Source organism: Boleophthalmus pectinirostris, unplaced genomic scaffold (genome assembly GCF_026225935.1).
Source record: "Boleophthalmus pectinirostris isolate CB_2022bp ecotype Guang Dong unplaced genomic scaffold, ASM2622593v1 HiC_scaffold_4, whole genome shotgun sequence".
Classification (NCBI taxonomy): Eukaryota; Metazoa; Chordata; class Actinopteri; order Gobiiformes; family Gobiidae; genus Boleophthalmus; species Boleophthalmus pectinirostris.
Window position 1 is genome coordinate 33,417,593 of NW_026571353.1, and position 13,896 is coordinate 33,431,488.

General features: G+C 41.4%; 1 long non-coding RNA gene across 1 annotated transcript; it reads left to right on the forward strand.

Moving 5' to 3' along the window:
- The first annotated feature begins 10,113 nt into the window (after window positions 1-10,113).
- Window positions 10,114-11,182, forward strand: LOC129411371 (uncharacterized). Its single transcript, XR_008633282.1, has 4 exons — window positions 10,114-10,412; window positions 10,598-10,727; window positions 10,806-10,880; window positions 11,033-11,182. It is a non-coding gene; the product is annotated as an uncharacterized LOC129411371 (long non-coding RNA).
- The last annotated feature ends 2,714 nt before the right edge of the window (window positions 11,183-13,896 follow it).

Genomic DNA, 13,896 nt, shown 5'->3' on the forward strand with positions numbered 1-13,896 from the left:
TGTTGGTCTGTGACTGGTTGCAGGGATAGGATTAAGCATAGGTTTATATTCACTGTAAATAAAGGACGGTCACCACAAATTGTAGAAATAAAGTTAGAGTTTAGTCCGAACAATGACGGGGAACAGACAATTACTGCAATGACACCACAGATTAAACCTCAGATTATAAAGCAAAATGTGCCAATAAATATTTTACAACTTGACTGCCAGTACACTCACAAAGTCTTGATGTCTTTGCAAACAAGAAAAAAAGAAAAAATGTGAAAAAATTGGAAGTTCAAAACAAATAGTTTGAGAGACTCGTGTCTAAACGTCTGTGAAAGACAAAAGAGGTTCAGATGTTGGGCTGCAGCAGTTAATCAACTAATTGCGACTATAAAAAATTATCGTCGTCGTATTTTGACATAATCATCATCTGGACCAGGCCCGTCGACAGAAATTTGGGGGCTCGGGAAAAGAAAACTCACATGGGCCCCCCCCTGAATATTAATTAATAGGCAGAGGTTCCAATTCTGGGCCCCTAAGGCTACGTTCAGACTGCAGGGCTTAATGCTCAATTCATATTTTTGGACAAATCAGATTTTTTTGCGAGGTCGTTCACATTTCCATTTAAACACGACTTCTATGTGAACTCTAGTGTGAACGTTAAACGCCCCAAAAGTGTCCCACGTGTGCATTGGAGGACACGACGACATCACTCGCAGCGAATGTGCTCAGTGTTTATGAAAGTCGTCTAAACGCTGGGCTTGTCTCCTAAAATACGGTCCAGTTTTTTTATAAAATGGACAGGTTACACGTCCATGGCCGCTTTGTTTGTTTGGGTCTTTATCCTCCTTGTTTTTGTCTCGCAGGCTCTTTATTTTTCATTGACATTGGAGCCAGGACCCTCTGTAGCCACGCTCGGACATTTCTTTGGCAATCATTTCAAAAACCACACAGTTCCGATAAGACCCCTCCAATTTAGCCCGAATACAGCAATCTCCCAAATATTCTTGCAAACCTCGCTTTCCCTTCACTGACGAGACTCCGAGCCTGACGTGTAGGTGGGATGAATGCGACCTGACCATTCAGACTGAAGTCGCATGTCAAATGATCGGATATGTATCGGTTTTAGGAGCACATATCCAAGTGTCCTGAGTCGCATTCGAAAAAAAAATTGGATCTGTGTCATTAAAAGATCAGATACAGGTTGCACAGGGGCCAAAAAAATCAGATTTGGGTCACGTCATGCTGCAGTCTGAACGTAGCCTCTGATACGACGTGTCCTACAAGATCGTGACATCATCCACATTATAAAAAGTGTATTTCTTGGTGTCATATTTATTCAGATTGTTTTACCTCCTTACGGGAAATGATTCTGTTATAAGTGCTGTGTGCTGGATGTACAATACAGGGCTCACTCTGGAGAAAAGTGTGTTCTGGGCAATTAACCACTAGATGGAGCTACAGCGACCTCCTGTTGAAAGTAACGGATAGTTTGAGATTCAGTGGTTTTGTCTTCACACCTACAGCTACAAACGTATGCAGACATTTATACGAGTCACAACAGGGAATGCCAAATTAAGCACACACTGGCAGTAAGAAAAATAAGAAAAAAAAAACAAAAAAACCAAAAAGAGCTCCCCCAAATATATTTAAAAAAAAAACATGTCCTCAGACTCAAGAAGACTCAAACAAACAACGTCCGTTTTACAAAGAAGTGGACCATATTTTAGGAGACAAGCAACAACCTCGCAAAAAAAATCTAATTTCACATTTTTGGTCCGGGGGCCGTATCCAACCGACTTTGATCCCAAAGGGGCCGGATCAGAAAACTCATGTCATTTAAAACCCAAAAATAACAATAAGTTCAAATATTTGTGCAGAGAAACACAAATCTATTACAGAAATCTTTTTTAATTGATGAATTCTTTATTTTACAAAATATTATAATATTATGAACAAACTGAAACTTCAAGAAAAATACAATTTCAACACAATGTTTTAACATGAACTTGTTTAACATTAACTTGTATAAATAGGAATAAGTACATTTTTCTTGGAAAATCCTGCACTCGGCTCCACTTTTCTCATTTTGGACATTTTTCTGATGAGGGTGTCACGGTCAACAGTCAAAACGATCGTCCTTTAAGAGCGTTTGGAAAGAGACAAGTCTTCATTTGTGCTGCTCTGGTGGGAGGGGCCACGTACAGAGACACTGGAGATGCTGATATGATAAACACCACACAAAATTAACAATATTTTAATAAAAAATTGAATTTAAATATTTTAGTAGAAAATCAGCCGAGGGCCAGATTAAAGGTCTTGGAGGGCCGGATCTGGCCCCCGGGCCGTATGTTTGACACCTGTGCTTTAGACAAACTTTATTGATCCACAAGGGAAATTATTTGGACACAGTAGTTCACACATCACAATATAATAAAATAACAAAGAGGAAAAAATATAAATGACAATAATAAATTCTAAATAAGTAGCAAAAAAGAGCAAGAGACAAGTGTCAAAAAAGGTGTAATTACATGAATGCACAAGTCAAAATAAAATAGAAAAAGCCGCCATAGGAAGAGCGAAAATGATATGATGATTGACGGGACACAGGGTTATTTAGTTCAGTTACATAAGGGTGAATTGATGGGAAAATCTGCTGATATCGGCATCCAAATATCGGTAAAACGATATCCTGGTCTTTCTTGGACATATACACAACAGCTCCATAACATATTTGGATCAGTTTTGTCTTCTTTTCTTTTTTTTTCAGTCTTTGCGGCATTATGAGTCAATATCGAGCATCGCAGACACTTATCGAAATCGGTATCGAGACTGAAGAAGCTGTATCGGTGCATCCCCGGTGAGAAATGCTCAAGCAGAAGTGCTCGTCTGTGGTGTTGACACGCTGGTGCTGACAGAGCGACCGGCGGCTGCACGAGGCCCCGGGCTCAGATCAGACAGTTTAAAAGCCTCACACATCACAGAAGAAGAACCCAGATTAAACCTGAAACCTGCCCACTCCACGGGGACGAGGAAACATGGAACAACCCCCCCGGAAGAAACAAGGAGGAAGAAGAAGAGAGAAGGAAGAAGAGACAGGGAGGAAGAAGAGACAGGGAGGAAGAAGAGAGAGCAGGGAGGAAGAAGAAGAAAGAAGAGAGAGAGAGAGGAGAAGAAGAGACAGGAGGAAGAAGACAGAGGAGAAGAAGAGACAGGGAGAGAAGAGACAGGGAGGAAGAAGAGACAGAGGAAGAGACAGAGAGAGAAGAGACAGGAGGAAGAAGAGAGGAGGAAGAGAGAAGAGAGAGAGAGGAGAGAGAGAAGAAGAGACAGGGAAGAAGAGACAAGGGAGAGAAGAGAAGAGACAGAGAGGAAGAAGAGACACGGAGGAAGAAGAGACAAAGAGGAAGAAGAGAGAGGGAGGAAGAAGAGAGAGGAGGAAGAGAGACAGGGAGGAAGAAGAGACAGAGGAAGAAGAGAAGAGAGGAAGAAAGAGACAGGAGGAGAGAGACAGAGGAGAGAAGAAGAGAGAGGAAGAAGAGAAAGAGAGAGGAAGAGGAAGAAGAGGACAGGGAGGAAGAAGAGACAGAGAGGAAGAAGAGACAGGGAGGAAGAAGAGACAGAGAGGAGAAGAGAAGAGAGGAGAAGAGACAGGAGGAAGAAGAGACAGGAGGAAGAAGAGACAGAGGAGGAAGAAGAGACAGAGAGGAAGAAGAGACAGGGAGGAAGAAGAGACAGGGAGGAAGAAGAGACAGAGAGGAAGAAGAGACAGAGAGGAAGAAGAGACATGGAGGAGGAAGAGACACGGAGGAAGAAGAGACAGGGAGAAGAAGAAGAGAGAGGAGGAGGAAGAGAGACACGGGAGGAAGAAGAGACAGAGAGGAAAGAAGAGACAGGAGGAAGAAGAGACACGGAGGAAGAAGAGAGGAAGAAGAACAGAAGAAGAAGAAGGGAGGAGAAGAGAGAAGAGACAAAGAGGAAGAAGAGACAGGGAGGAAGAGAGAGGAAGAAGAGAGGAAGAAGAACAGGAGGAAGAAGAGACAGGAGAAGAGAGAAGAGAAGAGGAAGAAGAAGGAGAGAACAGGAGGAAGAAGAGACAAAGAGGAAGAAGAGACAGAGAGGAAGAAGAGACAGGAGGAAGAAGAGACAGGGAGGAAGAAGAGACAGAAGAGGAGGAAGAAGAGACAGGGAGGAAGAAGAGACAGGGAGGAAGAAGAGACAAAGAGGAAGAAGAGACAAGGAGGAAGAAGAGACAGGGAGGAAGAAGAGACAGGAGAGAAGAAGAAAGAGACAAAGAGGAAGAAGAGACAGAGAGGAAGAAGAGACAGGGAGGAAGGAGGAAGAAGAGACAGAGGAGGAAGAAGAGACAGGGAAGAAGAGACACGGAGGAAGAAGAGACAGGGAGGAAGAAGAGACAGGAGGAAGAAGAGACAGGAGGAAGAAGAGACATGGAGGAAGAAGAGACAGGGAGGAAGAAGAGACAGGGAGGAAGAAGAGACAGGGAGGAAGAAGAGACAGGGGAAGAAGAGACAAAGAGGAAGAAGAGACACGGAGGAAGAAGAGACAGGGAGGAAGAGACAGGGAGGAAGAAGAGACAAAGAGGAAGAAGAGACAGGGAGGAAGAAGAGACAGGAGAGGAAGAAGAGACAGAGAGGAAGAAGAGACATGGAGGAAGAAGAGACAGGGAGGAAGAAGAGACAGAGGAAGAAGAGAGGAAGAAGAGACAGAAGAGACAGAAGAGACAGGAGGAGAAGAGACAGGAGGAAGAAGAGACACGGAGGAAGAAGAAACAAAGAGGAAGAAGAGACACGGAGGAAGAAGAGACAAAGAGGAAGAAGAGACAGGGAGGAAGAAGAGACAGGGAGGGAGGAAGAGTGAGAGGAGAGTGAGGGGAGACAGAGGGGAAAGGGAGTGGGGAAAGAGAAGGAAAGGGGTGAGAGGGAGGAGAGAAGAAAGACAAGGGACAGAGTGAAGAAAGAGACGAGAGGGGAGAGAGAGAGGGAGAGGGGGAGAGCAGGAGGGGAGAGGGAGTGAGAGAGGGAGGAAGGAGAGAGGAAAGAGAGGGGAGAGAATGAAGAGAGTGATGAGAGGGAAGCAAGGGAGGAGAGGAGAGAGAGGGGAGCAGAGAGAAAAAACAGAGGGGAGAGAGTGAAGAGAGAGGAAAGAGAGGGAAGTAAGGGAGGAGAGGGGAGAGAGGGATGAGAGAAGAAAGAGAGGAGGGAGAGAGAAGAGGGGACAGAGTAAAGAGAGTGACAAGAGGGGAGAGAAGAGAGAGAGAGAAGAGGGGAGGGAGTGAAGAGAGGGACTAAAGGAGAGAGAGAGAAGAGAGTATAGGGAGAGAGGGATGAGAGGGGAGAGAGAAGAAGAGAGGGAGCGAAGAGAGGGACGAGAAGGAGAGCGAGGAGAGAGAGAGAAGAGGGGATAGAGAGGAGAGAGGGGAGATAGGAAGAAAGGGGTGTAAGGAAAAAGAGGAGAGAGGAATGAGAGGGTGAAAAGAGGGGAAAGGGGAGGGAGGCTGAAAAGGGAAGAGAGGGAGAAAGGAAAGAGAGGGGAGGATGAGGAGGGAAAGCAGGGCACGATGTGGATGATGAGAGAAAGAAGAAGGATGAAGGGAAGGAGATGGAGGAACAAAGGGGGAGAGAGACGGAGCGGAGAGCAGGAGAGAAAAGTGGGGGAGAGAGAGAGAGAGAAGTGAGGAGCAATAGGGGAAAGAGAGGGCAGATGAGGTAAAGAGAGAAATAGATTCAAGAGAGAGGAAATCAGGAGAGTAAGAAGAGATAGAAGAAAGGAGAGGGAAAGAAGGAAAGAGAAAAGGGAAGTGGACAGAGGGAGAAAGAAAGGATGAAGACAGGAAAGGAGAAGGAGAGAGAGCTGGAGGGAGGAGAGAGTAAGAGAGGAGTGATGGGGGAAGTGTGTGGTGAGCTGTCCGTTTGAAGACAACTCATCCACAAACACATGTAGACGTAAACATCCAGCGCCCACGGCAACAGAGACAGACCAGGGCCGTGGAGGGGCGAGGGGCAGTTTGAGTCGTGGGGGCAGTTTGGGGCAGAATCTGTAGGGGCGGAGGAAATGTTTAGACACAAGAGCAACCATCCATGAGACAGGTCAAACTGCACTTGCTCTCTCCAATAAAAAACAACTCCTTTAAAAGTGTATTGCGTAACTTTTCTGGTGGAGGATCAGTCAATCTGTATATCATTTGTTCATTTGTTTTTCAAATTAAAACCAAAAATAAGAAAAACAAAAAAACAACAACTGTTTTCTTCATTATTTGTCTCCAAAATCAAAATGTAAAAACAGATAATGATTCGTTTTTTTTTTTAATTTTTCGATTTTGTGTTTAAATGAATAACAGAAAAAACAAATAACGGCCGTTTCCCGTTTAAGTGACTTAAACTGCAATGCCGAACTTTTGTACCGTATGCAGACTGAACCAGGACTGAATCAGGACTAAACCGTTTTCAATCCTGATCTGGTCGTGAGTCCTGGTCTCAGTCCTGGTCCTGATCCCAGTCTGGTCCTGAATCGCATTGCAGTTTAAGTCACTTAAACGGGAAACAGTCGTTATCTGTTTTTTTTTTTTCATTATTAATTTAAACACAAAATCAAAAAATGAAAACACAAATCGTTATCTGTTTTTTCATTTTGGTTTTGGAGACAAATAATGAAGAAAAAACAATTGATGTGTGAAGTTCTCATTCTTTTATATCTGGTATATTTTACTAAATGATTTTGTTACAGCGCTACAGTTTAGAGGAAGGAAACTTGTTTATGTGACACATTGGACATTTTCACAGTTTTGATGATTAAAATGTTTGTGTTTCATATGAACTTTGCACAAGAAATGGTTTAACAAACACTTTTAGTATCACAACCATGATTTAGCCTTTATTTTTTTATTGACCTGTATCAAATTGATTTGAAATATATCGTATCGAAAGAGCTTGAGGCGTATTATTATGTGTCGTGTGTCAGACTACGTGGATTATGATTATGACTATTCCCTCATCTTATGAAAACTTGAAGTTTTTAAATTTGCACTTCATTTTATGTTATGATTTGTCTTCCGTTACAACCTTAGGGACGTTAACACCCTTTAAATCAAGTATTTGTTTAATATTGGCCTCACCACGACACCTGCAGTGATACGAGTGACTGCAATTGTCATTTAAACCACAAAAGTGTCCAAACACAATGAAAACAGTTCATATTTACACGTCACAGTGGGCGCAGCATCTTGGATTCTGACTCGGTCTACCGGTACTTTTTCCGCCACCGAGGTCCGAGTCGCGCCGTCTCAGCAAAAGTGGCGACTAGGCAACTTCCTCAGAAAACCGATTCAGAAGGATAATCGAACGCAGGATAATTTCAGCCTTGGAATTGCCCTTCTCAACTAAACCAAAGGTAAAAAGTTGCTGTTAAGTCACTGCAATGTCAAACCATGACCTACACAACTGTCTGAGATTGTCACAGGTCGTTGTTTCCTCGTGATTCTCAATTTATAAAACTCCAATGACTCCCTTTCCTCGCGATATTGAACCAAGACAGCCAAACACCTACGTAAACAACAGGCTAACATTAAGTAGAGAAACAAATGATAACATACAGACCCCGAGCTACTCGAAGAATAGACAATAAAACATAAATCACCGATGAAAATTTAGCTAAAATATGATTAAACTGCTCTAATGTTGTTATCCTCTCAGTCTGTCTCTGGGCTCTGCTTTTATGTCTGGACCCATTCATTTCAATCTGTGCACCATCTCCATCTCTCCCCTCACACTGCAAAAACAAAACAGCAGGCTTCAATTCGGAAATAATCTTGTTTTTGGTTTAGACTGATTCATTTTAGTTTGTTGAGATTTCTGGAAAGGTTTCACACTAAAGTATATTTTGGACATTCTTCCTGTCAGTATAGAGTAAGAAAATTGTACTTATTAAAGTTTCTGCACCTGATTTTTTCCCATGTTTTTGAGCAAAACTTGTCTTGCTCAAGTACAGATATATTGTAAGTCGCTCTTGAGTAGACTGACTAAATTGAAATTGTAAAACGAGCGCGTAATTAATTAAAATTATTCTGCATTTGACTCATTCATGACTTATTCACGACTAATATGTGAGTCAGTTTGATCACATTTTCTTTGTGTTTTGGTCGTTTTTAAGCAGCTTTTCAGTATTTTACTTACACAAATGACAATGTCTGCCTCTTTTTACAGTTGGTAGGTGTCAAATTTGTCAAAAATAGGGACACCTGGGACATTTCTTGTATAAAACTGGGACAGATCAGTGGTTTTTGTATAAATGCTGGGACAGGGGACACAGGGCTCAAAACTGGGACTATCCTTGGGTAAATAGAGACGTCTGGTCACGCTACACTTGAGATCAAATTAATCCGCTACTGTTTGCATTTAATTGTGAAGCTTTTTATTGTCCGATAATCAGGAAGTGTCTTAGCATGCTAGTTATTGTTGGCTTTATAACCAACAATTAGGATGTGTCACATAACAACATGGTAGCTCCTTTTCGGTAGGTTTTTGCAGCTGGTTCTCAACACCTCAGCTGAGCAGAAATTAGATTGACAGTTTGGCAGCGCTGTCCAAGATCTTCGTTCTGATTGGTTATTTATGTGGGTGTGGTTTATCTGCTTCCTTTCCAGTGCAGAGCAAGAAAAAAAATGTACGGTTCTGAGTGACAGTGGGTGGAAATGGTGAGAAAATACAAACAGCGTGTAGAGGGAGATTGCAGACATTTTAGGCCAGGATGGAAAACAGTGTAGAAAAGTCTGGTGTAATCTCTGTGACAAGTTTGTGAAAGCCAAAAGGATGGTCATCAAAAAAACAAAAGCGGGCAGAGTGAGGGGGCAGGGCAGTTCGGCGACAGAACATCTTTTTGAACGATGAAAAATGTCAGAAAACCGATCAAACGAACTTATTATGTTTTAGTTCTGATCTAGCATCAATCAGTTTTGCTGGTGCCACCTAGTGCCTCAGCACTCAATTTCATTCACTTTGGAAAAATTGGAATACACTAGACGGACACAGAAACATTTGCTGCAAGAAACCCCAGAAGTGTACGAGTTCAGGCACCAGCCAATCAGCGAAGAGCCATACATTCTGTGTTGGCAATGATTCCCGAGATACGAGTTGATTAAAAAGCCGGAGCAAAGAGAATGTTTGGTGAATTTTATCAAGGGGAAAGACGTTATTGTCCTTCTTCCTATGGGATTTGGGAAAAGTCTTCAAAGCGGTGCATTACATATATCATGACCAAATAACAGCAATTGGTTAAATAAAAAAAGTACCCGCCTAGGGTCGAGCGAACGAATCCTAATGCTGTGAGGTCAGTCAGTTTCCATGAAGTGAAACCGGCTGATGAATCAGGCTAATTCTTATCACCTCAAGAATAATAACAAAGTTTTTATGTTCTTATGAAGTATGAATAGGCCTTAAATAAATCTTAACATGTTAAAGATTCACTGTGCAACTTTTCTGGTGTTGGGTCTACCTCCCTGTTGCTGATTTGCATGGGAATGTTCCACAGTATGGCATTAAAGTTGTCTCTCTCCATATAGACAAGATGAAAAACTACACCCAAAATCAACATTCTAATTTGAAGTCATTTAAATTCTTGTGTTTTCAGTTTTTTTGCAGTGCTCTGTGGTCCGCCCCTGCAGTGTTGTGCTAACAGCGTCATTAGTCCTGCCTGATGCGTTTGACAGTTTTAATCCTTCTAAATGGGGACCACATGTCTCCTCTCAGACGCCCGGGGCTAGACTCACTCTGCGCTCTCCTCCTGCTCCAAATGTACAAACAACACAATAATGTACTGTCACAAATTATACATGTTTCCCTCTCCAGTCAAACCGAGCAGAAGGGAGCAGATAAAACATGAAATATGACCAACTCTAATCGCATCCAGTCTGTCTGAATACATTTATTTGGATTTAGAGATTGCTGGGAATTTGTGCCAGCGCACGGTTAAAGTGCATATGACAGGTTGTCATGTTTTTATAATTCTTAGTAGGCCTACCTGTAGTGAATATTTATCATAGTTTTACATCAGTTCAGTGTTAGTTTGTGGAAAAAGCTCAAAAGAAACAATACCTACACTGAAAAAACGGTCTGAGAGGGGTTGCTCAAATTGCAAAAACAAATTTGACAACAATAACATCACTTTTTTACGTTTCTCTGTCAAGCATGTTTAAATCTTACAAACATCGCTTGATTGTGGCCGATGTGAGACCTGCATGTTTTAATCAGGTTGAGGAAACATGACTTTATTATAATTTCTGGTGAGGCTCCTCCCTCTGGAATTCTCCTCCCCAAAACTTTTGGAGGGAAAATTGAAATGTAACAGGACACAGGACAGATACAGGAGCAGAGACACACAGTGTGGAGCAGGAGGATTATGAAGCTGATCTGGAGGTGAGACTTTTCAAAGATTTTATTATGTGCTTCTCCGGCCTAGAATGTCGTCACTGTTAAAACATGTTTGTGTTGTTTTATTTGAAATTAGAGTTAATGTAAGGACAGCTTGAAACAAATTGTATTTGACTGTCCATCTACAAGAGTGTGACACTTGTACTAAGATTTGAATGTGTTGCTTCCAGAGTCGTCTACAAAGAGTGACGTCCAGAGCTCTGCTGGAGCTGTGGGGAAGTTCATGAATGTTATAGTTGATGTTTCAGAAAAAAGGAAGATGTTTGAGAACCAACAAAACACAGAGCACAGATGAACAAAGTAAGTAAACCAACTAAAATTATTTTAAAATTTTTCAAAATGAACTTCCTATTGAAACTGTTATCATACTTGTACAAGGTGATGTGGCATTAGGAGACTTTATACCAGATGCCCTCCCTGTTACTGTGTTTAGAGGAAGAAAAGCAGCACATGGTGAGTTTTGTTTCTGCAGATACACTTCTAATGTTCTTGTTCTTCTGTTCTGGTCCATTACTGTAGTAATAAGTGCTTTAAATGTATTTAAACATGTAGAACAGAGTAGATCATCAGAATGTGATCATCATGTGTTATTTCTGTGTCCACAGGCAGAGACCAGAGCGTCTTCACTGGAATAAATCTTCACACTGTCCAGCTCCAAACTGTGTGTCTCTTTGTGTTTGATTCTGTTTAAGACAAGACAGAACTGTGGAAAACTAAAGACTGTTTTTGTATTCTTTTACAGAATTAGATCAATTAAATTACATTATACATACTTATACATTTCATGATAAGGTACCATAAGATAAATATGCATATTCAGCATGATTTGTTCAAATTTCATCAACATGAAAAAGTGATGTTCATGTTCCGAGAAAAATATGTGTAGAGGGGTTCGAAAAAAGTTTCAAAGCCTAAACATAACTTTATTGCGTGCAACCACTGTCCATAACTTTTTTACGCAAATCCAGCAACCTTTTTTTTTCAGTGTACCTATGTCATCAACACCAAATCTACCTTATTCCCACCCACTTTTGTCTCTAAACGCTCCTAAATCATGCTTTTTTGTGATGGAACTGTTACAGGCCCCGGCCCTTTGATATTTGCTTAAAGTACTCCCGTTCTTCTGTAATTGCTTTTGTCTGTGCATGATGCTCTCGGCCCGCGAGCCCTGGACCCGGATGTGCGGGAGTACCCGACGTGGGACGGAGTCTGGCGTTGCAGCGCGTCGGCGATTGGGCCTTCATCTCTGCGCTTCCACCAATCCGCGGATGCTACCTGTGATAGCGGGGGATTGAAAAGGGACCATCTTCCACCTGCTCGAGGCGACTGGATCACTGCGGCCAGCTCTCCCCTTTTGTTTGATGTTGGGTTGTCTCATTTTGTTATATTGCCGGCTGTTGCCTCGTTTAGTTCGTTGAGACACCTTTTTTTTGTTCGCAGTAAACCTTGAGTTAGATTTGGTACATTGTATTTAGTTCGGGCTCTTTAGTTTATTCGATTATTTTGTTTAACACCTATTTATTTTCACCTCAATTGCCTGTTTTTTTTTTTTTTTTTGGTCTTCCCTTACACTGTAAATAATAATAATGCAATAATAATGCACAATTTTTAGTTAAACCTTTAACATCCTGTTTTTTTTTGTTACTTCCCTTTCTCCCCTAGTAAAGGGGACGTAACAAATGGGGGCTCGTCCGGGAGTAACAGGAACTTAAGGTTACACAGGAATCCTTTCATGTCAATGGAGAATTTGGGAAACACTTTGCGTTAAATATGAGAAAGTCGGTCCATTTGAGTAAAATGTTAAATGTTCACATGCATGTCCACATTGGACCAATTCTCTGGGAGGCTTTAAAATGGCTTAATCATCCGTATTGAACTTATTTGCTGTCAGGATCGGCCCCATACAAAATAGTACAACCTGAATGATGATGGCAATGGCCACAGCAACTTCCAGAATAATGTGGAATAAACAGCTCAGGATGGAACATCAAAAAATGTCTGTTATCGTGGAAATTTGCTGTGTATACAGTAGTGTCGGAAAACATTTAAATGAATGCTAAGTTTAGCATTCAGCATCTTAACATCTTCATAAAAATATTAATAAATTACGTAAGTTTAGGCTTTGTGAACAATTATCTCATTGTATTCATTTCAAACTTAAGGCTTGCTTCAGTTAAATTGCAAAAATGTTCTGTCTAGTAACCCTGAATGATGCTTGCTACTCTGATTTATCATAGAAGATGCAGACACTCCAGAAGATTCCCAGGTTAAACTATCAGCTAGATAGAAGATAACATTTATATATGGACAATACTAAACCTTTTGTTAGGCTTGCAGACCCTTAGACTCTCAGCAACTCTTTGTTAGAAGCCTACAGACTGTGTCACCTTGATGCTCTGAATCCTGCTGTAACATCATTAAAGGTACTGTAGAACGATCTCCGTGCCCGTTTTTGCAAGACAGAAGAGAAATTGACAACTTCTCTAATTTGACTCCAAAATGGCTCAGTATACATGCAATTAATGTGAGTAAAAATAAATATACTAATTTACATTGTAGTTTGCATAAAAAGTGGCATTATTAAATTGTTATCAACTAAATACTGAAATCCACCCCAAGTCTGCTTACCTACCCATAAAAGTCATCACACACTACTGCTGTAGATATGGTTGAAATTTCAGGTTAAATAAGGTTAAAGATATGGGTGATAAATAATTCATTCTGATTAAAGGGACATGATCCTTTTACAAGCCCATGTTTATCATAATCGTATGGGTGCCTAATGGGTGATCTCACGCCTATAAGTATAGAAGCTATCACTTTTGTTTTCCCTGTTTTGATTTAGGTTTGAGGATGGAGTTATAAATAGGAGATAGATGATGTCTAAGCCCCCCATTGCTGTTCAAAGAAGGATTATCTTTCCTAACAGAAATTGCCTCTTTAACTCCCCTTTCAAACCATTTCTTTTCTTTGGCTAAATCTATACCTCACAATCCTCAAAGGAGTGGTTAGTGGCTTTGAGGTGGAGATGTACAGCAGACTGAGGTCCCGTGCTGCTCTCGTGCTGGTGTTGGCACATTTGTTTTTCCAGTCTAACCCCCAATTCACACCAACCAGTGTGACAATCCCCACCGGCAGTGTCATACATGCGTCTAACGAGCATCTGACGCTGACGCGCTGCTCAAGGTAGGTTGGAGTTCTAATTTTGCAGCGTCAGTGGAGCGTCTCCGAGCTTTTTAGCAGGGGAAAGACAGGAAATAAACACGCGGTGTCAAAATAAACTTCCGATGCCCTTTCCAAATAAGTTAACCAAAGTCAAGACAACGACGTAAACAACGTGCACTGTATCCAAGGAAAGGTTAATGATGGATGACGAAAAGTTAATCCTCGAAGTAGACAAATATAACATAATTTACAATGTCAGACAGTTCTACACTTAATTCACAATACACTTAATACACATTCTACA